The sequence below is a fragment of the Dipodomys merriami genome, unplaced genomic scaffold (genome assembly GCF_024711535.1).
Source record: "Dipodomys merriami isolate MVZ:Mamm:240054 unplaced genomic scaffold, mDipMer1.0.p SCAF_87, whole genome shotgun sequence".
In the NCBI taxonomy this organism is placed as follows: domain Eukaryota; kingdom Metazoa; phylum Chordata; class Mammalia; order Rodentia; family Heteromyidae; genus Dipodomys; species Dipodomys merriami.
Window position 1 is genome coordinate 4,972,709 of NW_027206479.1, and position 26,609 is coordinate 4,999,317.

Consider the following 26,609-nt stretch of genomic DNA (forward strand, 5'->3'; position numbering starts at 1 on the left):
TAGGGTGAGGGTGAGTGTGAGGCTTAGGTTTAGGGTTAGGATTAGGCTTAGAGTTAGGGTGAGGGTTAGGGTTAGAGTTTGGGTTAGGGTGCAGGTGAGGCTGATTATTAGGGTTAGGTTTAGGGTTAGATTTAGCGTTAGGGTTAGTGTTAGGTTTAGGGTTACGGTGAGGGTTAGGGTAAGGGTTAGGGTTAGGCTTAGGGTTAGGCTGAGGGTGTCTGTGGGGGTGAGAATATGAGTTAGGGTTAGGTTTAGGCTTAGGGTTAGGTTTATTGTTAGTGCTATGGTTAGGGTTAAGTTTGCAGTGAGGGTGAGGTTGAGGGGAAGGGTGAGGTTTAGGGTTAGGGTTAGTGTTATTGTTAGGGTTAGGGCTAGAGTTATGGTGAGGTTGAGGGTTAGGGTGAAGGATAGGGTTAGGGTGCGTTTTAGGGTTAGGGATAGGGTTAGGGTAAGGGTGAGTTTTAGGGTGAGGGTGAGGTTTAATGTTAGTGTTAGGGTGAGAGTTAGGATTAGGGTTAGGGTGAGAGTAGGATTCAGGTTAAGTTTAGGGTTAGAGTGTGGGTTAGTGTAAGGGTTACGGTGAGGTTGAGGGTTAGGGTTAGGTTGAGGTTGAGGGATAAGATTAGGTTTATGGTGGGTGAGGGTTAGGGTTAGGGTAAGGTTTACGGTGAGGGAGAGGGTTAGGATTAGGTTTAGAGTTAGGATTTGTGTTAGGGTGAGGGCTAGGGTGAGGGTGAGGGTTAGGGTATGGGTTTGGCTTAGGCTTAGGTTTAAGCTGAGCGTGAGGTTGAGGGTGAGGGTTAGGGTTAGTGTGAGGTTTAGTGTTAGGGTTAGGGTTAGAGTTAGGATTATGGTGAGGTTTAGGGGAAGAGTTAGTGTTAGGGTGAATTTAGGCTTAAGGTGAGGGTTAGGTTGTGGGTGACTGTAAGGGTAAGTTGAGGGTTAGGCTGAGGGTGAGGGTCACGGTAAGGGTGAGAGTTAGGGTTAGGTCGAGGGTTAGGGTTAGGGTTAGGGTTAGGGTGAGGGTGAGGGTTAGATTGATGATTAGTGTTAGGGTTAGTGTGAAGTTTAACATGAGGATATTAGGGTTAGGGCTAGGGTTAGGTTGAGGTATAGGGTTAGTGTTAGGGTGAGGTTCAGGGTTAGGGTGATTGTTAGGGTTAGTGTGAGGCTTAGTGTTCGGGTTAAGCTTAATGTTAAGGTGAGGGTAAGTGTTAGCGTGAGGGTTAGGTTTAGGGTGAGGGTTAGGGTTAGGGTTAGGGTTTTTGTTAGGTTTAGGGTTAGGGTTGTTGTTAGTGTTAGGGTTCCGGTTAAGGTGAGGGTGTGGGTTATTGTTAGGGTTAGGATTAGGGTTAGTGTTAGGGTGAGGGTAAGTGTTAGCGTGAGTGTTAGGGTTAGGGTGAGGGTTATGGTTAGGATGAGGGTCAAGGTTAGGGTTAGGGTTACGGTTAGGGTGAGGTTAGGGTTAGGGTTATTGTGAGGGTTAGTGTTAGGGTTAAGGTTAGGGGTAGGGTGAGGGTAAGTGTTAGGGTGAGGTTTAGGGTTAGGGTGAGGATTACGGTTAGGGTGAGGTTTAGGGTTATTGTTAGGGTTATGGTTAGGTTTAGATTTAGGGTTAGGGTGAGGGTGAGATTTAGGGTTAGAGTTAGGGTTATTGTTAGGGTTATTGTTAGGGTGAGGGTTAGGGTTAAGTTTTGGCTTAGGCTTAGGCTTAGGCCGAGCATGAGGGTGAGGGTTAGGGTGAGGGTTAGGGTTATGGTTAGTGTCAGGTTTAGGATGAGGTTTAGGGTTAAGGTTAGGGTTAGGGTGAGGGCTAGGCTGAGGGTTAGGGTTAGGGATTGGGTTAGGTTTAGGATTATTGTTAGGGTGAGGGTGAGTGTGAAGCTTAGGGTTAGGGTTAGGGTTAGGCTTAGAGTTAGGGTGAGGGTTATGGTTATGGTTTGGTTTAGGGTTAGGGTTAGGCTTATGGTGAGGGTTAGGTTTAGGGTTAGGGTTAGGCTTAGGGTTAGGCTTATTGTTAGTGTTATGGTTAGGATTAGTGTTATTGTTAGGTTTAGGTTTAGAGTTATGGTGAGGGTGAGGTTGAGGGTGAGGGTGAGGATTAGTGTTAGGGTTAGGGTTAGGATTAGGACAAGGGTGAGGGCGAGGTTTAGTTTTAGATATAGGGTTGGGGGAGGGTTACTTTGAGGGTTAGGATTAGGGTTACTGTTACGGTTAAGTTAAGGTTGAGGTTTAGGGTAAGGGTGAGTGTTAGGGTTAGAGTTAGGCTTAGGCTTAGGGTTAGGCTGAGGGTGAGGTTGGGGTGAGGATTAGGGTTAGGGTGATGGTTAGGGTAGGTTAGGGTGAGGTTTAGGAGGAGGTTTAGGGTTAGGATTAGGGTGAGGCTGAGGGTGAGGATGAGGTTATTTTTACGGTGAGGGATAAGGTTAGGGTTTGGTTTATTGTTATTGTTAGTGTAATGGTTAGGGTGAAGTTTGCGGTGAGGGTGAGGCTGTGGGTGAGGGTCATGGTTATGGTTATGGTTAGGGTTAGGGTTAGAGTTAGAGTTAAGGTTAGGTTGTGGGTGAGGGTGAGTGTTAGGGTTAGGGTGAGTTTTAGGGAGAGGTTTACTGTTAGGGTTTGGGTTAGGTTTAGGGTGAGGGTGAGGTTTAGGGTTAGAGTTAGGATTGAGGGGAGGGTTAGGGTGAGGTTTAGGGTTAGGGTTAGGATGAGGGTGAGGGTTAGGTTGAGGTTTAGGGATAGGGTTAGGTTTAGGATTAGGGTTAGGGTGAGGGTGAGTGTGAGGGTTAGGGTGAGGGTTAGGCTTAGGCTTAGGGTTTGTCTGCGGGTGATGGTGGGGGTGAGGATTAAGGTTAGGGTGATGGTAAGGGTTAGGGTTAGTGTTATTGTTAGGATTAGTTTTAGGGTTAGGATTAGGGTGAGGGTGAGGTTTAGGTGTAGATATAGGGTTAGGGTGAGTGTTAGGCTTAGGGTGAGTGTTAGAGTGTTAGGTAAGGGTAAAGGTGAGGTTTAGGCTGAGGGTGAGGTTTACGGTAAGGGTTAGGGTTAGGGTCAGGGGGAGGGATAGGGTTAGGGTTAGGGTGAGGGTGAGGGTTAGGGTTAGATTGGGGATTAGTGTTAGGGTTAGTGTGAGGTTTATGGTGAGGATGCGGTTTAGGGTTAGGGTGAGGTCTAGGGTGAGGATGAGGGTTAGGGTTAGTGTTAGGGTGAGGTTTAGTGTTAGGGTTAGGGTTAGGATTAATGTGACGGTTAAGCTTAAGGTGAGGGTTAGGGTGAGGGTGAGGTTTAGGGTTAGGGTTTGGATTAGGAATAGGGTTAGGGTTAGGGTGAGTGTGAGGTTTAGGTTTAGCGTTAGTGTTAGGCTTAGGGTTAGGCTGAGGGTGAGGGTGAGGGTGAGGGTTATTGTTAGAGTGAGGGTTAGGGTTAGGGTTAGGGTGAGAGTTAGGGTTCGGGTTAAGTTTAGGGTTAGAGTGAGGATTAGGGTAAGGGTTACAGTAAGGGTGAGGGTTAGTTTTAGGTTGAGGGTTAGGGTTAGTTTTAGGGTGAGGGTTAGGATGAGGGTTAGGGTTTGGATTAGGTTTAGGTTGAGGGCTAGGGTGAGGGAGAGGTTTAGGGTTAGGGATAGGGTGAGGTTTAGGTTTAGGGTTACGGATAGGGTGAGGGTGAGGTTTAGGGTTAGAGTTAGGGTTAGGTTGAGGCTGACGGTGAGGGTTAGGGTTAGGATTAGTGTTAGAGTTAGGTTTACAGTGAGGGTTAGGGTTAGAGTGACGGTTAGGCTTAGTGTTAGTATTAGGATTAGGGTACGTGTTAGCATGAGGGTGAGGGTGAGGGTGAGGGTTAGGGATTGGGTAAGGTTTAGGGATAGGGTTAGTTTGAGATTTAGGGTTCGGGTTAAGTTTAGGGTTAGGGCGATGGTTAGGGTTAGGGTTACGGTGAACGTGAGGGTTAGGGTTAGGTTGAGGGTTAGGGTTAGATTTAGGATTAGGGTGAGGGTTAGGTTTAGGTTTTGGGTGAGGTTTAGGGTGAGGTTTTGGGTTAGAGTTAGGTTTAGGGGCAGGGTTAGGGTGAGGTTTAGGGTTAGGGTTGGTGTTAAGGTTAGGGTGATTGTTAGGGTTAGGGTTAGGATTAGGGTTATTGTTAGTGTTATGGTTAAGGTGAAGTTTGCGGTGAGGGTGAGGCTGAGGGTGAGGGTTATGTTTATGGTTATGGTTAGGGTTAGGGTTAGTGTTATCGTTAGGGTTTGGTTTAGAATTAAAGTTAGATTGAGGGTGAGGGTGAGGCTGAGTGTTATGGTTAGAGTGAGTTGTACGGTGAGGTTTTGGTTTAGGGTTAGGGTTAGGGTGAGGGTGAGATTTAGGGTTAGAGTTAAGGTTGAGGGAGGGTTAGGGTTAGGTTTAGGGTTTGGGTTAGGATGAGGGTGAGGGTTAGGTTGAGGTTTAGGCATAGTGTTAAGTTTAGGATTAGGGTTAGGGTGAGGGTGAGTATGAGGGTTAGGGTGAGGCTTAGGGTTAGGCTGAGGGTGATGTTGCGGGTGAGGATTAATGTTAGGGTGATGGTAAGGGTTAGGGTTAGTCTTATTGTTAGGGTTAGGGTTAGAGTTAGGATTAGGGTGAGGGTGAGGTTTAGCGGTAGATATAGGGTTAGGGTGAGTGTTAGGCTTAGGGTGAGGGTTAGGGTGGGTGTGAGGGTAAGTGTAAAGGTGAGGGTTAGGCTGAGGTTGAGGGTTACAGTAAGGGTTAGTGTTAGGTTTAGAGGGAGGGATATTGTTAGGGTTAGGGTGAGGGTGAGGGTTAGATTGAGGATTAGTGTTAGGGTTAGTGTGAGGTTTAGGGTGAGGATGCGGGTTAGGATTAGGTGAGGTCTAGGGTGAGGATGAGGTTTAGGGTTAGTGTTAGGGTGAGGTTTAGGGTTAGAGTGATGGTTAGGTTTAGTGTTATGGTGAGGTTTAGTGTTAGGGTTAGGGTTAGCATTAATGTTAGGGTTAGGCTTAAGGTGAGGGTTAGGGTGAAGGTGAGGTTTAGGTTGAGGGTTAGGATGAGGGTTAAGGTTAGAATTAGGGTTAGTGTGAGGGCTAGGGTGAGGGTGAGGTTTAGGGTTAGGGTTAGGGTGATGTTTAGGGTTAGGGTTAGGGTTACTGATAGGGTGACGGTGAGGTTAAGGGTTATTGTTAGGGTTAGGGTGAGGCTGAGGTTGAGTGTTACGTTTAGTGTTAGTGTTAGAGATAGGGTTACAGTGAGGATAAGTGTGAGGGTGAGGGTTATGCTTAGTGTTAGGATTAGGTTTAGGGTAAGGGTTAGCGTGAGTGTGAGGGTTAGGGTTACAGTGAGCGTGATTGTTGAGGGTGAGGGTTAGGCTTAGGATTAGGGTGAGGGTGAGGGTGAGGATTAGGGTTATGGTAAAGGATAGGGGTAGGGTTAGGGTGAGAGTTAGGTTTCAGGTTAAATTTAGGGTTCGGGTGAGGATTAGGTTTAGGATTAGGGTGAGCCTGAGGGTTAAGTTTAGGTTGAGGTTAGGGTTAGGCTTAGGATTATTGTGAGGGTTAGGGTTAGGGTTAGGGTGAGGTTTAAGGTGAGATTTTGGATTAGGGTTAGGGTTAGGTTTAGGGTGAGGGTGAGGTTTAGTGTTAGCGTTAGGTTTAGGGGCAGGGTTAGGGTGAGGTTTAGGTTTAGGATTACGGTGAACGTGGGGTTTAGGGTTAGTTTGAGTGTTAGGGTGAGGCTTAGGATTAAGGTGAGGGTTAGGTTTAGGGTTAGGGTGAGATTTAGGGTGAGGTTTTGGATTAGGGTTAGGGTTAGGGTGAGGGTGAGTGTGAGATTTAGGGATAGAGTTAGGTTTAGGGGCAGGTTTAGGGTGAGGTTTAGGGTTAGGGTTAGTGTTAGGTTTAGGGTGAGGTTTAGGGTTAGGGTTATTTTTTGGGTTAGGGTTATTGTTAGTGGTATGGTTAGGGTTAAGTTTGTGGTGAGGGTGAGGCTGAGGGTGAGGTTTATGGTTAGGGTTAGGGTTAGGGTTAGTGTTATTTTTAGGGTTAGGGTTAGAGTTAAGGGTAGGTTGAGGGTTAGGGTGAGGGGAGGGTTAGGGTGAGGTTTAGATTGAGGTTTAGGGTTAGGGTTAGGATTAGGGTTAGCGTGAGGGTGAGGTTTAGGGGTAGAGTTAGTGTTAGGGGAGGGTTAGCGAGAGGTTTAGGTTTAGGGTTAGGTTGAGGATGAGGGTTCCCATGAGGTTTAGGGATAGGGTTAGGTTGAGGATGAGGGTTCAGGTGAGGGTGAGTGTGAAGGTAAGGGTGAGGTTTAGGCTTAGGCTGAGGTTTAGGCTGAGGATGAGGGTGGGGGTGAGGATTAGGGTTAGGGGGATGGTAAGGGTTAGTGTTATTGTTATTTTTAGGGTTAGTGTTAGAGTTAGTCTTAGTGTGAGCGTGGGGGTGAGGGTTAGTGTTAGGGTTAGTGTGAGGTTTAGGTTTAGGGTTTTTTTAGGGTTATTGTGAGGGTGAGGTTTAGCGTTAGTTATAGGGTTAGAGGGAGGGTTAGGGTGAGGGTGATGGTTAGGGTTAGTGTTAGGGTTATGGGGAGGTTGAGGGTTATGTTGAGGTTTAGGGTTAGAGTTCAGGTTAGGGTTAGTGTGAGGGTTAGTGTTCGGATTAGGGTTAGTTTTAGGGTGAGGTTTTGGGTTAGGGTGAGGGTTATGGTTAGGGTGAGGGTTAGGGTTAGGATTATTGTTAGGGTTAGGTTTAGGGTTATTCTGAGGGTGAGGGTGAGGATGAGGGTTAGGGTTAGGGTGAGGTTTATGGTTATGGTTAGGGTTAGGTTTAGTGTTAGTGTTATTGTTAGGGTTATGGTTAGAATTAAGTTTAGGTTGAGGGTGAGTGTGAGTGTTAGGGTTAGGGTGATTTTTAGGGTGAGGTTTAGGGTTAGGGTTAGGGTTAGGGTTAGGGTGAGTGTGAGGTTTAGGGTTAGAATTAGGGTTGAAGAGAGGGTTAGGGTGAGATTTAGGGTTAGGGTTAGGATGAGGGTGAGGGTTAGGTTGAGGTTTAGGGATAGGGTTAGGTTTAGGATTAGGGTTAGGGTGAGGGTGAGTGTGAGGGTTAGGGTGAGGGTTAGGCTTAGGCTTAGGGTTAGGCTGAGGTTGATGGTGGGTGTACGGATTAAGGTTAGGGTGATGGTAAGGGTTAGGGTGGGTGGGACGGTAAGGGTAAAGGTGAGGTTTAGCCTGAGGATGAGGGTTACACTATGGGTTAGGGTTTGGGTTAGGGGGAGGGATAGGGTTTGGGTTAGGGTGAGGGTGAGGGTTAGATTGAGGATTAGTTTTAGGGTTAGTGTGAGGTTTAGGTTGAGGATGAGGATTAGGATTAGGGTGAGGCCTACGGTGAGGATGAGAGTTAGGGTTAGTGTTAGGGTGAGGCTTAGGGTTAGGGTGATGGTTAGGGTTAGTGTTAGTGTTAGGGTTAGGGTTAGGATTAATTTGAGGGTTAAGCTTTAGGTGAGGGTTAGGGTGAGGGTGAGGTTTAGGGTTAGGTTTAGGATTAGGAATAGGGTTAGGGTTAGGGTAAGTGTGACGTTTAGGGTTAGCGTTAGTGTTAGGCTTAGGGTTAGGCTGAGGGTGAGGGTGAGGGTGAGGGTTATTGTCGCTACCGCCTCGACCAGCAAGGAAGACGCGACACCGGACTCTTCTCTCTGCAGTTTATTCAGGACCTTTTTGTAATCTTCTGACCCCAACCCCGGGGAGAATTCCCCACAGCTTTAAGTACCCACTGGGTAGCCAACCCTGATATGCCACGTGGGAACCACCAATAGGTTCAGGTGCGCGGAAGCAAGCCAGATTCTTTGCCTTAGCCATATCAGGAGTTGTTTACCATGAGAGCACTCGCCATCGGGAAGGCGGAGGGCGGAAGCCGGCACCATCTTCCAGGTGCGGCCTCTCGCAGCTCTCTACAGTTCCCCCGTTTTTGTTTAAAGAACACAGATGAGAACAGAGGTCTGATCCCTGTTGTGCAATGCAAGGACTGCATACAAGCCTTCTCCCAGAGTGCGCCTTCTCTAGGGATGACTCAGCCTGTCCATTGATTCGTTTTTCCCAAGGACGGGAAAAGGCGAATCGAACCCGTGTGCAATCAAACATGCTCTCCTCGAGGGCAAAACTCATGCCTCTCGACTGCAGTACTTTGGCTTTGCAATCTGTGTTCATTGTTTTAGGGTGGCAAGCCACGCTTAGGGGGACTGACCTGCTCCAATGACTGTAAAGGCTTGGATAATCATGGCTGCACTGCGACGCTGAGAACCTCTAATTTGGCAAATGCACCACAGACATACCAAGGAGGCTAACACCAGAAGGCCTATCAGGACTCCCAAACCCGCCCCCTCCTTGAGATGAATCATAGCAGCGGAGATCCATGAAGATAACCCCTCCGCCAATCCGGCATCCACTCGGGTAGAGTTCACCATGACGATGGCAACCCTGAGCTGTTCCATCAGGCTGTCGAACTCCCCAGTTCAATTACCTAAAAGATAACTAGACAACTGTTTAGACAAATTTGCAGCATTTTTTGAATAGGTTTTTTCCTGGGCCTGAACTCTGGGCCTGGGCGCTGTCTCTCAGCTCTTCAGCTCAAGGCCAGCACTCTAACACTTAAGCTACAGCGCCACTTCCGGCTTTTTTCTCTTCTTGCTTATGTGGTGCTGAGGAATCGAACCCAGGGCCTCAGGCATGCAAAGCAACCGCTCTACCACTGAGCCACCTTCCCAGCCCCTTTCTTCTGGGTTAATTGCACCACAGCAGCAGCTAATCCAGCATTAGTTAGTGGTCCGCCCAGCTCTCTGTAAACTCTCATCCATGCTTCTAGTCCCCTATTCTTATATGGGGTTATGGCGGTTCTGCATTCCTTAGTGCACTGCTCGTAAACAAGCTGTTTAATTAATGGCATGGCTGCGTCTGGGTCACCAAAAATTCTGCCAGCGGCCTCGACCATACGGGCAACAAAGTCCGAAAATGGCTCCATAGAGCCCTGCAGGATTTTGGTGAGATTGCCACTCACCTCACCTTTATTTGGTAAGGCCTTCCATGCCTTTATGCCAATTTTATTGATTTGTTCATAAACTTGAACCCGGTAGCCTATCTGCTGATTGGCGAATCTCCCCTGTCCAAGCAGCATATCTCTGTCCCAAGCTGGGTTTCCCCCAGCCTGATTGGCCGCAGCCTCTTCACTAGCAAATTCAATCAAAAAGGCCTTCCAATCTAAATACTGACCTGGGCTCAAACAAGCTCGTGCGAGCCCACTCCAATCACCGGGTGTCATGTAATGTCTGTTTAGGGCCTCCACCTGGGCTACAGTAAAGGAGGCTGTGATTCCGTATGTCCACACAGACTCAGCTAAAGATTTTATCACCTTAAAATCTAAGGGTTCATGATACCGCTGTCCCTGTGGATCCTGAAATATTGGACAGGCTAGATGTAACTCGGTTATGACCGCTTTCCACACGCCTGGGCTGAAAGAACAGCCGGGGCTGCCACTTCCAGGTCCTCCGCATAGAGCGGAGGGGCCGAAGGTGTGGGGCGGTGCACGGAGGGCGTGCATTCGTCTTTATCTGGGTCCTCTCTCTCCTTCCCTTTCCTCCTCTTTCTTATCTTTGTTTTTTCTATTTGTTCTATGAGTGATTGTAGTTCCTCTAAGTCTGTAGACTCAGAGGTCTCTAGTTCGGCAAAATCGGGGTATAACCCCCCCCCCCTGCTCTCCTCCTTTTCGCTGTCTGCCCTTTCCGATCTTTCTTCCTGCAGCATTTCTAGGGCGGCCTGACCATTCTCTACCGCCTCACTGCAACGCTGGTCCTCGAGACAGCCTCTTATCTGTTTCCATATTGGTCTCACTCCGCTCTTAAGCGTTCCTTGTTCAGAGGCAAAATCTAGGTCCCTCCCTAGTTTCTCCCAAGAGGCCACCGTGAGGCTTCCGGAGACAGCGAACCACGGGGCAACGATGTCACATTCATTCAAAAATCTCTCTAAAGTACTCTTTTTTATTTTTAACTTTTTTGAGTGCAGTAGCTCATTGAGAGCCAAAAAAATTGGGTGCGAAGAAGAAGCGCCCATGTTTTAAACATTTAAAGCTGGTAAACAAACTTTTACTTTCACTTTTGGCTACTCTATTGACTAGCCTCAGGTTCTTGCTCTCTCTTTATCTACCGAGAAGAGCAAAAATCCCCCCCTGCTCTTGTGGAGGATTCCCCTTTTACCTGGGAACTTACTCCCCGCTCTTGTGGCGGATTCCCCTTTTACCTGGGGACTTACCCCCGCTTTTGTCGCGGATTCCCCTTTTACCTGGGGACTTACAGGTGCACCACCCTGACCGCAGAGAGTTCTGAGTCCTCGTTGGGGTTATGGCTGAGTCCCCCGTACGGGCCGCCACGTGTCGCTACCGCCTCGACCAGCTAGGAGACTCGACACCGGACTCTTCTCTCTGCCATTTATTCAGGACCTTTTTTTAATCTTGTGACCCCAACTCCGGGGAGAATTCCCCACAGCCTTAAGTACCCGCTGGGTAGCCAACCCTGATACGCCACGTGGGAACCACCAATAGGTTCAGGTGCGCGGAAGCAAGCCAGATTCTTTGCCTTAGCCATATCAGGAGTTGTTTACCACGAGAGCACTCGCCATCGGGAAGGCGGAGGGCGGAAGCCGGCACCATCTTCCAGGTGCGGCCTCTCGCAGCTCTCTACAGGTTATTGTTAGGGTGAGGGTTAGGGTGAGAGTTAGGGTTCGGGTTAAGTTTAGGGTTAGAGTGAGGATTAGGGTAAGGGTTACAGTGAGGGTCAGGGTTAGGGTTAGGTTGAGGGTTAGGGTTAGGGTGATTGTTAGGGTGAGGGTGAGAGTGAGGGTTAGGGTTAGTGTTAGGGTGAGGGTTAGGATGAGGGTTAGGGTTCGGATTAGGGTTAGGGCGAAGGCTAGGGTGACGGTGAGGTTTAGGTTTAGGGTTAGGGTGAGGTTTAGGTTTAGGTTTAGTGTTAGGGATAGGGTGAGGGTGAGGTTTAGGGTTAGAGTTAGGGTTAGGTTGAGGCTGAGGGTGGGGATTAGGGTTAGGGTTAGTGTTAGAGTTAGTGTTAGAGTTAGGGATATGGTGAGGTTTAGGGTCAAAGTGAAGTTTAGGCTTAATGTTAGGATTAGGATTAGGGTAAGGGTTAGGGTGAGGGTGAGGGTTAGGGTTAGGGTTAGGGTAAAGGTTAGGGGTAGGGTTAGGGTGAGATTTAGGGTTCTGGTTAAGTTTAGGGATAGGGTGAGTGTTAGGGTTAGGGTTACGGTGAGCGTGAGGGTTAGGGTTAGGTTGAGGGTTAGGGTTAGCCTTAGGATTTGGGTTAGTGTTAGGATTAGGGTTAGGGTGAGGTTTAGGGTGAGGTTTTGGGTTAGAGTTAGGTTTAGGGGCAGGGTTAGGGTGATGTTTATTGTTACGGTTAGTGTTAAGGTTAGGGTGAGCGTTACTGTTAGGGTTAGGTTTATGGTTACTGTTAGTGTTATGGTTAGGGTGAAATTTGCGGTGAGGGTGAGGGTTATGGTTATGGTTATGGTTATAGTTAGTGTTAGTGTTATTGTTTGGGTTAGGGTTAGAGTTAAGGTTAGGTTGAGGTTGAGGTTGAGTGTTAAGGTTAGGGTGAATTGTAGGGTGAGTTTTAGGGTTAGGGTTAGGGTGAGGGTGAGGTTTAGGGTTAGAGTTAAGGTTGAGGGGAGGGTTAGGGTTAGGTTTAAGGTTAGGGTTAGGATGAGGGTGAGGGTTAGGTTGAGGTTTAGGGATAGGGTTAGGTTTAGGATTAGGGTTAGGGTGAGGGTGAGTATGAGGGTTAGCGTGAGGGTTAGGGTGAGGCTTAGGGTTAGGCTGAGGGTGATGTTGGGGGTGAGGATTAAGGTTAGGGTGATGGTAAGTGTTAGGGTTAGTGTTATTGTTAGGGTTAGGGTTAGAGTTAGGATTAGGGTGAGGGTGAGGTTTAGGGGTAGAGATAGGGTTAGGGTGAGTGATAGGCTTAGGGTGAGGGTTAGGGTGGGTGTGAGGGTAAGGTTAAAGGTGAGGGTTAGGCTGATGGTGAGGGTTACGGTAAGGGTTAGGGTTAGGGTTATGATTAGGTTTAGGGTGATTGTGAGTGTGAGGGTTAGGGTGAGGGTTACCCTTAGGCTTAGGTTTAGGCTGAGGCTGAGGTTGAGGGTGAGGGTTAGCATTAGGGTGAGGGTTAGGGTAAGGTTTAGAGGGAGGGTTAGGATGAGAGTTAGGGGTAGGATTAGGGTTAGGCTGAGGGCTAGGGTTAGGGTGAGGTTTAGGGTTAGGGTTTATGTTAGGATTAATGTTAGGGTTAGGCTTAAGGTGAGGGTAAGGGTTATGGTTAGAGTTATGGTGAGGGTGAGTGTTACCTTTAGGGTTAGGGTGAGGTTTAAGTTTAGGGTTAGGATTAGGGTTAGGGTGAGGGTTAGGTTTAGGATTAGTAGGAAGGTTAGTTCGAGGGTTAGGGTTAGGGTTAGTTTTAGGTTTAAGGTTAGGGTGATGGTTAGGTTGAGGTTTAGGGTTATTGTTAGAGTTAGGGTTAGGATTAGGGTTAGGGTGAGGGTGAGTGTGAGGGTTAGGGTTAGGCATAGGCTTAGGCTTAGGGTTAAGCTGAGGGTGAGGGTGGGAGTGAGGATTAGAGTTAGGGTGATTGTTAGTGTTAGTGTTAGGGTGAGGGTTAGGATGAGGGTTAGCGTTAGGATTAGGGTTAGGGTGAGGGTGAGGGTTACTGTGAGAGTTAGTGTGAGGGTTAGGGTTACTTTTACTGTTAGGCTTAGTGTTAGGCTGAGGGTTTGGTTGACGATGAGGATTAGGGTTAGGTTAGGGTGAGCTTTAGTGTTAGGGTTAGGTTATATTTACGGTTAGGGTGAGTGTGAGGTTTAGGGGTAGAATTAGGGTTAGGGTGAGGGTTAAGTTTAAGGTGAGGTTTAGTGTAAGGGTAAAGGTGAGGTTTAGGATGAGAGTGAGAGTTATGATAAGGGTGTTAGGGTGAGGGTTAGTGTTAGGGTGAGTGTAAGGGTTAGATTGAGGATAAGTGTTAGGGTTAGTGTGAGGTTTAGGGTGAGGATGAGGGTTAGGGTTAAGGTGAGGGTAAGTGTTAGGGTGGGGGTTAGGGTTAGGGGGAGGGTTATGGTTAGGGTGAGGGTTAGGGTTAGGATTAGGGTTATTGTTAGCATTTCGGTTAGGGTTACAGTTACGGTGAGAGTGAGGGTGAGGGTTAGGATTAGGTTTAGGGTTAGTGTTAGGCTGAGGGTAAGTTTTAGGATGAGGGTTAGGGTTAGTGTGAGGGTTATTGTTAGGGTGAGGTTTAGGGTTAGGGTTATGGTTACGTTGAGCATAATGGTTAGGGTTAGGTTGAAGGTTAGCTTTAGTGTTAGGGTGAGGTTAGGGTTAGTGTGAGGGTTAGAGTTGGGGTTAGGGTTAGTGTTACGGTGAGGGTAAGTGTTAGGGTCACGGTTTGGGTTAGGGTGAGGGTAATGGTTAGGTTAGGGTTAGGATTAGGGTTAGGGTTATTGTTAGGGTTCGGTTTAGGTTTAAGGTTACAGTGAGGGTGAGGGTTAGGGTTAGGGTTAGGGTGAGGTTTAGGGTTAAAATTAGGGTTAAGGTGAGGGTTAGGTTGAGGGTTAGGGTTAGGGTTAGTGTTAGGGTTAGGGTTAGGGTGAGAGTTAGTAGGAGGGTTAGGGTTAGGGTTAGGATTAGGGTTAGGGTTAAGTTGAGGGTCTGTGTTAGGGTTAGGTTTAGGCTTAGGCTTAGGTTTAGGATGAGGGTGAAGTTGACGGTGAGGGGTAGGGTTAGGGTGAGGTTAAGGGTAAGGGTTAGTTGGAGGCTTAGGATGAGTGTTAAGGTTAGGATTAGGGTTAGGGTGAGGGCTAGGGTGAGGGTGAGGTTTAGGGTTAGGGTTAGGGTGAGGTTTAGGGTTAGGGTTAGGGTGAGAGTTAGGGTTCGGGTTAAGTTTACGTTTAGGTTGAGGGTTAGGGTAAGGGTTATTTTCAGGGTAAGGGTTAGGTTTAGGTTGAGGGTTAGGGTTAGGATTAGGGTTAGGGTGAGGGTGAGGGTGAGGGTTAGGGTTAGTGTTAGGGTGAGGATTAGGATGAGAGTTAGGGTTAGGATTAGGGTTAGGGTGAGGGCCAGGGTGAGGTTGAGTTTTCGGGTTAGGGTTAAGGTGAGATTTAGGGTTAGGGTTAGGTTGAGTGTGAGATTTAAGGTTAGAGTTAGGGTTAGGGTGAGGCTGAGCGTGAGGGTTAGGGTTAGGGTTAGTGTTAGAGTTAGGTTTAGGGTGAGGGTTAGGTCGAGGTTTAGGGTTAGGGTTAGTGTTATGTTTAAGGTTAAGGTGAGGGTTAGGTTGAGGTTTAGGTTTAAGGTTAGGGTTAGGGTTAAGATTAGGGTTAGGGTGAAGGTTAGGGTGAGTATGAGGGTTAGGGTTAGGGTTAGGGTTAGACTTAGGTTTAGGCTGAGGGTGAGGGTGAGGGTTAGGGTTAGGGTGAGGGTTACGTGTATGGTTAGAGTGAAATTTAGGGTTCAGGTTAAGTTTAGGGATAGGGTGAGGATTAGGGTTAGGGTTATGGTGAGGGTTAGGATGAGGATTAGGGTTAGGATTAGGCTTAGTGTGAGGGCTAGGGTGAGGGTGAGGCCTAGGGTTAGCGTTTCGGTGAGGTTTAGGTTTAGGTTTAGGAGTAGGATGAGGGTTAGGGTTACGGTTTGGTTGAGGTTTAGGGTTAGGCCGAGGGTTAGGGGTAGGTTTTGGGTTAGGGTTAGGGTGAGTTTTAGGGTTACAGTTAGGGTTAGGGGGAGTGTTAGGTAGAGGATTAGGGATAGGTGTAATGTTAGGGTTAAGGTTAGGTTTAGCGTTAGGGTCAGGGTTAGGGTCAGAATAAGGGTTAGGGTTAGGGTGAGGATTAGGTTGAGGTCTAGGCTTAGGGTTAGGTTTTGCTTTATGGTTAAGGTGAGTGTGAGGGTTAGGGTTAGGGTTACGCTTAGGCTTAGGGTTAGGCTGAGGGTGAGGATTAGGGTTAGGGTGATGGTTAGGTTTAGGGTTAGCGTGAGGGTTAGGATGAGGATTAGGGTTAGGGTGAGCATTAGGTTGAGGGTGATAGTAAGTGTAAAGGTGAGGGTTAGGCTGAGGGTGAGGGTTAAGATAAGGGTGAGGGTTAGGATTCGGGTGAGGGTTTGGGTAAGGGTTCGGTTTAGGTTTAGGGTGAGGGTTAAATTGAGGAATAGGGTTAGGGTTAGTGTGAGATTTAGGGTGAGGATGAGGAATAGTGTTAGCGTGAGGGTGAGGGTTAGAATTAGGGTTAGTGTGAGGGATACCGTGAGGGTGAGGGTTAGGGTTGGGGTTAGGGTTAGGGTGAGGTTTAGGATTAGAGTGAGAGTTAGGGTTAGTGTAGGGTTAGTGTGAGGGTTAGGGTTAGTATTAGGGGAGGGTAATTATTAGGTTGAGGGTTAGGTTTAGGGTTAGGTTTATGGTTAGCGTTAGGTTTGGGGTTACATTTACGTTGAGGGTGAATGTGAGGGTTAGGGGTAGGCTTAGGTTTAGTGTTAGGGTTAGGGTTAGATTTAGGGTTAGGGTGAGGGTGAGGTTTAGGGGTAGAATTAGAATTAGGGTGGGGGTTAGGGTGAAGGTTAGGGTTAGGGTGAGGGTTAGGGTGGGGTTGACGGTAATGGTAAAAGTGAGGGTTAGGCCGAGGATGAGGGTTAGGGTTACGGTCATGGCTAAGGTGAGGGTGAGGGTTAGGGTTAGTTTTAGGGAGGGTTTTAGGGTTAGGGTGATGTTTAGGGTTGGTGTGAGGGTTAATGTTAGGGTTAGGTTAATGTTAGGGTGATGGTTACTCTTAGGGTGAGGGTTATGTTTAGGGTGAGGGTCAGGGTTAGTGTTAGGGTTAGAGTTAGGGATAGTGTGAGGGTTAGGGTTATGGTGAGGGTAAGGTTAAGGCTTAGGGTTGGAGTTAGGATGAGGTTTAGGTTTAGGTTTAGGGTTAGAGTTAGGTTTAGGGTGAGGGTGATTTTTAGGGTTAGAATTAGGGTAAGTGTTAGGGTTAAGGTTAGGGTGAGGGATAGGGTTAGGGTTAGGCTTAGGCCTAGGCTTAGGCTTAGCCTGAGCATGAGGGTTAGGGTTAGTGTTAGGGTGAGTGTTATTGTTAGGGTGAGGGTTAGGGTTAGGGTTAGGTTTAGAGTTAGGTTTAGTGTTAGCGTTAAGGTTACGGTGAGGGTAAGTGTGAGGCTTACGGTTGGGGTTAGGATGAGGTTTAGGATTAGGTTCATGGTTAGAGTTAGGTTTAGGGTGAGTGTAAGGTTTAGGGTTAGAGTTAGGGTTAGGGTTAGTGTTAGGGTTGGGGTTAGGATGAGTGTTAAGTTTAGGATGAGGTTTAGGGTGAGGGCTATTTTGAGGGTGAGGTTTAGGGTTAGGGTTAGGGTGAGGTTTAGGGTTAGGTTTAGGGTTAGGGTGAGGGTTAGGTTTAGGGTTAGAGTTAGGGTTAGAGTGAGGCTGAGGCTGAGGGTTAAGTTTAGTGTTAGTGTTAGATTTAGGGTTAGGGTGAGGGTTAGGTTGAGGTTGAGGGTTAGGCTTAGAGTTAGGATTAGGATTATGGTAAGTGTTAGGGTGAGTGTGAGGGTTAGGGTTAGGTTTAGGGTTAGGCTTAGGGTTAGGATGAGGGTGAGGGTGAGCGTGAGGGTTAGGGTGAGGGTTAGGGTTAGGGTTAGGGTGAGGGCTAGGATTAGAGTTAGGGTTACGGTGACGTGAGGGTTAGGGTTAGGGTGAGGGTTAGGTTTAGAATTAGGGTTAGGGTGAGCGTGAGTGTTAGGATTAGGTTTAGGTTTAGGGTTAGGGTTAGGTTTAGGGTTAGGATTAGTGTCATTGTTAGAGTTAGGGTTAGAGTTACAGTGAGGGTGAGGGTGAGGGTGAGGGTTAGGGTGAGGTTTAGGGTTAAGGTAAGGATTAGGGTTAGGGTGAGGTTGAGGTTTAGGGTTAGATTTACAGTTTGGGGAGGGTTAGGTAGAGGGATTGGGTTAGGGTTGGTGTTAGGGTTAATGTTAGGGTGAGGGTTAGGTTGAGGTTTAGGGTTAGGGTTAAGTTTAGGATTAGGGTTAGGCTGAGGGTGAGGGTGCACGTTACAGTTAGGCTTAGGCTTAGGGTTAGGCTGAGGGTGAGGGTGGGTGTGAGGATTAGGGTTCTGGTGATGGTCAGGTTTAGGGTTAGGTGAGGGGTAGGGTGAGGGTGAGGGTTAGGGTAAGGCATAGACTTAGGCTTAAGTTTAGGTTGATCTTGAGGTTGACAGTGAAGGTTAGGCTTAGGGTGATGGTTAGGTTTACGATTAGGGTGAGGGTTAGGAAGAGGTTTAAGCTTAGGGTGCGGGTCAGGGTGTGGATGATGGTAAGGGTAAAGGTGACCTTTACGCTGAGGGTGAGGGTTAAGATAAGGGTGATGGTTAGGGTTAGGTTTAGGGTTAGTGTAAGGGTTAGGGTTAGGGTTAGGGTGAGGGTTAGATTGAGGATTAGGGTTAGGGTTAGTGTGAGGTTTACGGTGATGCTGAGGGTCAGGGTTAGGTTGAGGGTGAGGGTTAGAATTAGGGTTAGTGTGAGAGCTAGTGTGAGCATGAGAGTTAGTATTAGGGTTAGGGTTAGGGTGAGGTTTTGGGTGAGGTTTAGGGTTAGGGATATGGTTAGGTTTAGGATTAGGGTTAGGGTGAGGGTGAGTGTGAGGGTTAAGGTTAGGGTTAGGCTTAGGGTTTGAGTGAGGGTTAGGGTTAGGGTTTGGGTAAGGGTGAGGGTGAGGCTAAATATTAGTGTTAGGTTTAGGGTTAGGGTTATTTTTAGGTTTAGGCTAAGGGTTAGGATTATGGTGAGGGTTAGGTTTAGGTTTTAGGGTAGGGTGAGGGTTAGGCTGAGGGTAAGTTTTAAGGTGAGGTTTCAGGTGAGGTTGAGTATTAGGCTTAGCATTAATCTTAGGGTGAGGATTAGGGTTAGGTATAGCCTTAGGGTTAGGGTGAGGTTTAGGATTAGGGTTATGGTGAGAGTGAGGTTTAGGGTTAACATTAGGTTTAAGGTTAGGGTTATAGTGAGGGTGAGGGTGAGGGTTAGGATTAGGTTAAGGGTTAGGGTGAGGCTGAGGTTGAGAATGAGGTTGAGGGTGAGGTTTAGGGTTAGGGTTAGGTTTAGCGTGAGGTCTACGCTGAAGGTGAGCTTTAGGGTGAGGGTTAGGGTGAGGGTGATGTTGAAGGTGAGGTTTAGGCTTAAGGTGAGGGTTAGGGTTAAGGTTAGGCTTGAGGGTTAGAGTTAGGGTGATGTTTAGGGTGAGGGTGAGGGTGAGGGTATAGGTGAGCGTTAGGTTCAAGGTGAGGGCAAGGGTGACGGTGAGGGTTAGGTTGAGGGTGTGGAAAAAGGTTAGGGTTAGTTTCAGGGTGAGGGTGAGGGTTAGGGTTAGCATAAGTTTTAGGGTGAGGGTTAGGGTTAGGGTTAGGCTTAGGATAAGGGTTAGGGTTAGGGTAAGGGTCAGGGTTAGGCTTAGGGTTAGGTTTAGTGTTAGAGTGAGGGATAGGCTTAGGGTTAGATTTAGGGTGAGGGTTAGGGTTAGGGTGATGTTTAGGGTGACGGTGAGGGTTAGGGTGAGGGTGAGGTTGAGCGTGAGGGTTAGTGTGAGCGTGAGCGTGAGTGGGAGGGTGACGGTGATGGTTAGGGTTAGGGTTAGGTTTAGGGTGAGGGTATGATTTAGGGTTACTATTAGGGTTAGGGTAAGGGTTAGGCTGAGGGTTAGGGTGACGGTGAGGTTCAGGGTGTGCGTTTCTGTTAGGTAAGGGTTAGAGTTATGTTTAGGGTGACGATTAGGTTGAGTGTGAGGCATAGGGTAGGTTGAGTGTTAGGCTTAGTGTGAGGGTTACGGTTAGGGTTAGGTTTAGTGTGAGGATAAGGCTTAGGCTGCGGGTAAGGTTGAGACTCAGGGTTAGGGTTAGAGTTAGGCTTAGGGTGAAGTTCAGGGTGGGGGTTAGGGTGAGGGTTAGGGTTAGGGTTAGGGTTGGGTTAGGGTTAGGTTGAGTGTTAGGTTTATGGTTAGGGTTAGGTTTAGGGTGCATGTTAGGGTTAGGGTTAGAGTGAGGGTGAAGGTCAGGGTTAATGTTAGGATTAGGTTTAGGGTTAGGGTGGGGCTGAGGGTGAGGCTGAGGGTGAGGGTGAGGGTGAGGATGAGGGTTAATATGAGGGTTAGTTTTAGGGTGAGGGCTATTGTGAGGGTGAAGTTTAAGGTGAGGTTTAGGGTTAGGGTGAGTGTTAGGGTTAGGGTTAGGGTGAGGGTTAGGGTTAGGGGGATGTTTAGGGTGAGGGTGAAGGTGAGAGTGAGGGTTCAGGTAAGGGTTAGGGTTAGGGTGAGGGTTAGGATTAGGGTTAGGGTTAGGGTGAGGGTAAGGGTTCGGATGACATTTACGGTGAGGGTGAGGGTTAGGGTTAGGTTTAGGGTTAGGGTGAGGGTTAAGGTGAGGGTTAGGGTGAGGGTTAGGGTGAAGCTTAGGATGAAGGTTAGGGTTAGGGTTAGGGTTTGGGTTAGGGTGAGGGTTAAGTTGAGGTATAGGGGTAGGGTGAGGTTTAAGGAGAGGGTGAGGGATAGGGTTATGGTGAGAATAAGTGTTAGGCTGAGGCTTAGGTTGAGAATGAGCATTTGTGTTAGCATCAGGTTTGGGCTGATGGTGAGGGTTAGGGATAGGCTGAGGGGTAGTTTTAGGGTTAGGCTGAGGGTTAGGGTTAAGGTTCGGGTGAGGGGTAGTTTTAGGGTTAGGCTGAGGGTTAGGGTTAAGGTTAGGGTGAGGTTAAGGTTTAGGGTGAGGGTGAGGGTGAGGGTTAGGGTTGAGCTTAGGGTGAGGGTGAGGGTTAGGGTTAGGGTGAGTGTGAGTGTGAGGGTTAGGTTTAGGATTAGGGTTAGGGTTAGGGTTAGGCAGAGGTTGAGGTTATGACTGAGGGTGAGGGCTAGGGTTAGGGGTAGATGTAGGGTTAGGGTTAGGTTTAGGTTTAGTATTAGTGTTAGGGTTAGGATTAAGCTGAGGGTGAGGGTGAGGGTGAGGGTGAAGTTGAGTTTTAGGGTGAGGGTTAGGTTTAGAGTTAGGGTTATGTTGAGCGCTAGGATGAGGGTGAGAGTTAGGGTTAGCGTTAGGGTTAGCGTTAGGGTTAGGGTGAGGCTTAGGGTGAGGGTTGAGTGTTAGGGTTAGTGTTAGTGTGAGGGTGAGGTTTAGGATTAGAGTGAGGGTGAGGTTTTGGTTTAGGGTGGGGTTTAGAGTTACAGTGAGGGTGAGGGTGAAGGTTAGGATTAGGGTTAGGTTTAGGGATAGAGTCAGGGTGAGGTCTCCGGTGAGGATGAGGGTTAGGGTGAGTGTGAGCGTGAGGGTGAGGGTTTTAATTAGGTAAGGGTTAGGGTTACGGTTAGGGTGAGGATTAGGTTGAGGGTGAGGCTTAGGTTGAGGGTTACGGGTAGGGTGAGAGTTAGGGTGAAGCTGAGGGTTAGGGTGAGGGTGAGGGTTCAGGGTAGGGTGAGGGTTCGGGTGACGGTGAAGTTTAGGCTGTGGGTTAGGGTTATGTTTAGGGTGAGGTTTAGTGTGACATTGAGTGTTAGGATGAGGGTGAGGGTTAGGATTAGGGTTAGGGTGAGGGTTAGGATTAGGGTGAGGGTTAGGGTGAGGGTTAGGGTTAGGGTTAGGGGAGGGTGAGGTTTCAGGTGAGGGTGAAGTTTAGGGTGTGGGTTAGGGTTATGTTTAGGGTGAGGTTTAGTGTGACATTGAGGGTTAGGATGAGGGTGAGGGTTAGGATTAGGGTTAGGGTGAGGGTTAGGTTTAGGGTGAGGGTTAGGGTGAGGGGTAGGGTTAGGGTTAGGGTAAGGGTTAGGGTTCGGGTGACTGTTAGGGTTAGTTTGAGGGTTAGCCTGAAAGTGAGTTTGAGGTTGAGGGTTAGGGTGAGGGTGATGGTGACGGTGAGGGTTAGGGTTAGGATTCGGGTTAGGGTTAGGGTGAGGGTGAGGGTGAGGTTTAGGGATAGTTTTAGGGTTAGATTTAGGGTAAGGGTTAGGGTTAGTGTGAAGGTTAGGTTTAGGGTTAGGGTGAGGGTTAGGGTTTGGGTTATGTTTAGGGTGAGGGTTAGGGTTAGGATTAACGTGAGGGTGAGGGTTAGGCTGAGGGGTAGGGTTAGGGATAGGGTAAGGGTTAGGGTTAGGGTGAGGGTGAGGGTAAGATTTAGGGTTAGGGATAGGTTTAGGGTGAGGGTTAGTTTTAGGTTTAGGTTTAGGGTTAGGGTTAGCATAAGGTTTAGGGTCAGTGTTAGGGTTAGGGTTAGGTTTACAGTAAGGGTTAGGTTTAGGGTAAGGGTTAGCCTTAAGCTTAGTGTTATGGTTAGGGTTAGGGTTATGGTGAAGGTTAGAATGGGCGTTGGGGTGAAGTTTAGGGTTCGGGTTAGGGTTGGATGAGGGTTAGGGTGAGGGTAATGGTTAGGGTGAGGGTTAGGTTGAGGGTGAGGGTTAGGGTTATGGTGAGGTTAAAGGATAGGGTTAGGTTGAGAGTGAGGGTGAGGGTAAGGGTAAGCGTTAGGGTCAGGTTTAGGGTGAGGGTGAGGGTTAGGGTTAGCATTAGGGTTAGTGTTATGGTAAGGTTGAGTGTTAGGGTTAGGGTTAGTGTGCAGATTAGGGTTAGGTTTACAGTGAGGGTGTGGGTCAGGGTTCGGTTTAGGATTAGGTTTAGGGTACGGGTGAGGCTTAGGGTGAGGCTGAGGGTGAGGGTGAGGGTGAGGGTGAGGGTTAAGGTTAGGTTTAGGTTTAGGGTGAGGGCTAAGTTGAGGTTGATATTTTTGGTTAGGAAAGTTTTAGGGTTAGGTTTAGGATTAGGATTAGGGTGAGGGTTAGGTTTAAGGTGAGGGTTAGGGTTAGGGTTAGGGTGATGTTTAGGGTGAGGGTGAGGATGAGAGTGAGGGTTCGGGTGAGGGTTAGGGTTAGGGTGAGGGTTAGGGTAGGGTTAGGGTTAGGTTGAGGGTAAGGGTTAGGATGACAGTTAGGGTGAGGGTGAGGGTTAGGGTTAGGTTTATGGTTAGGGTGAGGTTTAGGTTTAGGTTTAGAGTGAGGGTTAGGGTGAAGGTTAGGGTTAGGGTTTGGGTTAAGGTGAGGGTTAGGGTGAGGGGAAGGTTTAGGGGGAGGGTTAGGGAGAGGGTGAGGGTTAGGGTTATGGTGAGGGTAAGGGTTAGGCTGAGGGTTAGGTTGAGAGTGAGTGTGAGGGTTAGGTTTAGGATTAGGGTTAGGGTTAGGCTGAGGTTGAGGGTATGATTGAGGCTCACCCTAGCCCTCATGGCTAGGGTTAGGGTGAGTGGTAGGTTTAGGGTTAGATTTAGGGTGAGATTTAGGTTTAATGAGAGGTTTAGGGTGATTGTAAGTGTTAGAGTGAGGGTTAGGGTGAGAGTGAGGTTTAGGGTGATGTTTAAGCTGAAGGTGAAAGTTAGGGAGTGTGAGAGGTTTTGGGTGAGAATGAGGGTTATGGTTTGGTTGAGGGTGAGGGTTAGGGTGAGAGTAAGGGTTAGGGTGATGTTTAGGGTGAGGGTGAGGTTTAGGGTGAGAGTTAGAGTTCAGGGAATGAGTAGGGTTAGGGTGTAGGTGAGGGTTAGTGTAAGGGTGAGGCTTAGGGTGACCATGAGGGTTAGGGTTCAGCGGAGGATTAGGGTTAGGGTTAGGGTTCGGGTTCAGGTTAGGGTGAGTGTTAGGGTTAGGTTTAGGATGAGGGTTAGGCTTTTTGTGAGGGTTAAGGTTAGGGTTCGGGTTAGGGTTAATGTGAGGATAAGGGTTAGGGTAAGGGTTAGGGTGAGACTGAGGGTTAGGGTTAGCCTTAGGGTTAGGGTTAAGGTTAGGGTGGGGGTTAGGGTGAGAGTTAGTATGAGGGTTAGGGTTGGGTGAGGGTTAGGGTGATTTTAAGGTTTAGGGTGAGGGTTAGGTTGAGGTTGAGGAATAGGGTTTTTGTGAGGGTAAGGTTTAGGTTTAGGGTTAGCTTGAGGGTTAGGGTTAGCATTAGTGTTAGGGTGATGGTGAGAGTTAGGGTGAGGGTGAGGGGTAGACTGAGGGTTAGGGTTATGGTTAGTGTTAGGGTGTGGGTTAGAGTTAGGGTTAGGGTGAGGGTGAGGGTTAGGGTAAAGGTTAGTGTCACTGTTAGGGTGAGGGTGAGGGATAGGGTTAGCATTACGGTTAGGGTTAAGTTTAGGTTGAGTGTTACGTTTAGGGTGAGGTTGAAGGTTAGGGTTAGCATTAAGGTAAGGGTTAGGGTTAGGGTGCAGGTTAGGGTTAGGGTTACAGTGAGGGTGAGGGTCAGGATTAGGGTTAGGATTAGGTGTAGGTTTAGGGTGAGGTTGAAGGTGAGGGTGAGCATTAGGTTGAGAGTGAAGGTGAGGGTTAAGTTTACGGTTATGTTTAGGGTGAGGTCTACAGTGAGGGTGAGGGCTATGGTGAGGGTGAGGGTGAAGGTGAGGTTTTCGGTTTGGAAAGGGTTAGGGTTAGGTTTAGGGTGAAGATTAGGGTGAGGGTGAGGTTTAAGGTGAGGGTTAGGGTTAGGGTGAGGGTCAGGGTTAGGGTTAGGGTGAGGGTTAGGGTTAGGGTGATGTTTAGGCTGAGGGTGAGCGTGAGAGTGAGGGTTCGGGTGAGGGTGTGGGTTACGGTGTTGCTGAAGGTTAGGGTGAGAGTGAGGGTTCGGGTGAGCGTGAGGGTTAGGGTGTTGGTGAGGTTTCGGATTAGGGTTAGTTTTAGGGTTAGGGTGAGGTTTAGGGTGAGGGTGAGGGTTAGGGTTAGGGTTAGGATTAGGGTTAGGGTTAGGGTGAGGGTTAGACTGAGGGTTATGGTTAGGTTGAGGATTAGGGTAAGGGTTAGGGTTAGGGTTAGGGTGAGTGTGAGTGTTAAAGTTAGGGTTAGGGTGAGGGTTATGGTTGGGGTTAGGGTGAAGGTGAGGATGAGGGTGAGGGTTAATGTGAGTGTTAGGGTGTGGGTTACGGTTAGGTTTAGGGTGAGGGTTAAGGTGACGGTGAGTGTTAAGGTGAGGGTGAGGGTTAGGGTTAGGGTGAGTGATAGGGTGAGGTTTAGGGTCAGATTGAGTGTGAGGTTTACGGTTAGGGTTACCCTTAGGGTTATGGTGAGGGTATCAGTAAGGGTGAGATTTAGGGTGAGGGTGAGTGTTTGGGTTAGCGTTAGGGTTAAGTTGAGATTAGGGTGAGGGTTAGAGTTAGGGTGAGGATTAGGGTTAGGTTTAGGGTGACGTTTAGGGTTAGGGTGTGGGTTAGGGATAGGTTTATGGATAGCGTGAGAGTTAGGTTTATGGTTAGGGTTCAAGTTAGAGTGAGTGTGAGTGTGAGCGTTAGGTTTAGGATTAGGCTTTGTGTTAGTGTTAGGCTGAGGGTGTGGGTTAGGGTGACAGTGAGGGTTAGGTTTAGGTTAATGTTTAGGTTATGGATAGGTTGAGGGTTAGGGTTAGGGTTAGGATGAGGGTTAGGGTGAGGATTATGGTTAGGGTTAGGGTGAGGGTTAGGTTTAGTTTGATTTTTAGGGTTAGTGTGAGGGTAAACGTTAGGGTGAGGGATAGGGTGAGGGTGAGGGATAGGTTTAGTGTTAGTGTTAGGGTGAGCATTTGGGTGAGGATTAGGATTAGGTTTAGGGTTAGGGTTAGGGTTAGGGTTGAGTTTCGGGTTAGGTTTAGGGTGAGGTTTAGTGTTAGGTTTAGGGAGAGGATTAGAGTTAGTGTGAGGTTTAGGGTTACGTTTAGGGTTAGTGTGAGGATAAGGGTTAGGTGAGGGTTAGGGTGCGGGTGAGGGATAGGGTTAGTGTAAGGGTAGGGTGACTGTTTGGTGAAGGTTCGGTTTAGGTTTAGGGTTAGGGTGAGGGGTAGGCTGAGGGTAAGTGTTAGGGTGAGGTTTCAGGTGAGGTTGAGTATTAGGCTTAGAATTAGTCTTAGGGTGAGGGTTAGGGTTAGGTATAGCATTAGGGTTAGGGTTAGGGTGAGGGTGAGGGTTAGGATTAGGGTAAAGTTGAGGGTGAGGTTTAGGGTTAGCATTAGGTTTAAGGTTAGTGTTAGACTGAGGGTTAGGGTGAGGATTAGGGTTAGGATTAGGTTTAGGGTTAGGGTGAGGCTGAGGTTGAGGATGAGCTTGAGGGTGAGGTTTTGGGTTAGGGTTAGGTTTAGGGTGAGGGCTAGGGTGAGGGTGAGATTTAGGGTGATGGTTAGGGTGAGGGTGAGTTTGAAGGTGAGGGTTAGCGTTAAGGTGAGGTTTAGGTTTAGGGTTAGGCTGAGGGTTAGGGTTAGGGTGAAGTTTAGGGTGAGGGTGAGGGTGAGGTTGAGGGTGAGTTTTAGGGTATAAGTGAGGGTTAGTTTTAGGGTGAGGGTTAGGGTGACGGTGAGGGTTAGGGTGAGGTTGTGGAAAAGGGTTAGGGTTAGGTTCAGGGTGAGGGTTAAGTTTAGGGTTAGGGTTAGGGTGAGGGTTCGGGTTAGTGTGAGGGTTTGTGTTTGGGTTAGTGTGAGGAAAAGGTTTAGGGTGAGGATTAGGATGAAAGTAAGAGTTAAGGTTAGGTTTAGTGTTAGGGTTAGGGTGAGGTTTAGGGTTAGGATTAGGGTTAGGGTTAGGTTGAGGTTGAGGGTTAGAATTAGGGTTAGGTTGAGGGTTAGATTTGGGGTGAGTGTTAGGGTTTCGGTTAGGGTGAGGGTGAGGTTGAGGTTTCGGTTTCGGGTTAGGGTTAGTGTGTGGGTGATGGTTAGTGTTTGGGTGAAGTTTAAGGTGACGGTGAGGGTTAGGATGAGGTTTAGGATTAAGGTGAGAATTAGAGATAGGGATAGGGTTAGGGTTAGGGTTTGAGTTAGGGTGAGTATGAGGGTAAGAGTTAGGGTTAGGATTAGGGTTACGGTTAGTGTTAGGCAGAGGGTGAGGGTGAGGGTGAGGGTTAGGGTTAGGGTGACATTTAGGGTTAAGGTTAGGGTGAAAGTTAGGGTTAGGATTAGGGAGATTGTTAGGGTTAGGGTGAGGGTTTGGGTTAGTTTGAGGGTTAGGGTGAAGGTAAGTTTGAGATTGAGGGTTAGGGTGAGGGTGATGGTGACGGTGAGGGTTAGAGTTAGGATTCTGTTTACGGTTAGGGTGAGGGTTAGGGTTAGGTTTAGGGTTAGGGTGAGGGCAAGGTCGAGGGTTAGGTTTACGTTTAGGGTGAGGGTTAGGGTTAGGGTTAGGTTTAGGGTGAGGGTTAGTGTTAGTTTTAGGGTGAGGGTGAGGGTTAGGTTGAGGGGTAGGGATAGGGATAGGGTAAAGGTTAGGGTTAGGGTGAGGGTGAGGGTGAGGTTTAAGTTTAGGGTGAGGGTTAGGGTGAGGGTTAGTGTGAGGTTTAGGTTTAGGGTAAGGGTAAGGGTTAGGTTCAGGGTGAGTGTTAGTTTTAGTTTTAAGTTTAGGGTTAGGGTGATGCTGAGGTTTAGGGTTAGGGTTAGTGTGAGGATGAGGGTTATGGTGAGGATTAGGGTGAGGATGAGAGTTAGGCTTAGCATAAGGTTTAGGGCGAGGGTTAGGGTTAGGGTTAGGGTTAGGGTTAGGTTAGGGTAAGGTTTAGGGTTAGCATGAGGGTTAGGGGTAGGGTGATGTTTAGGGTGAC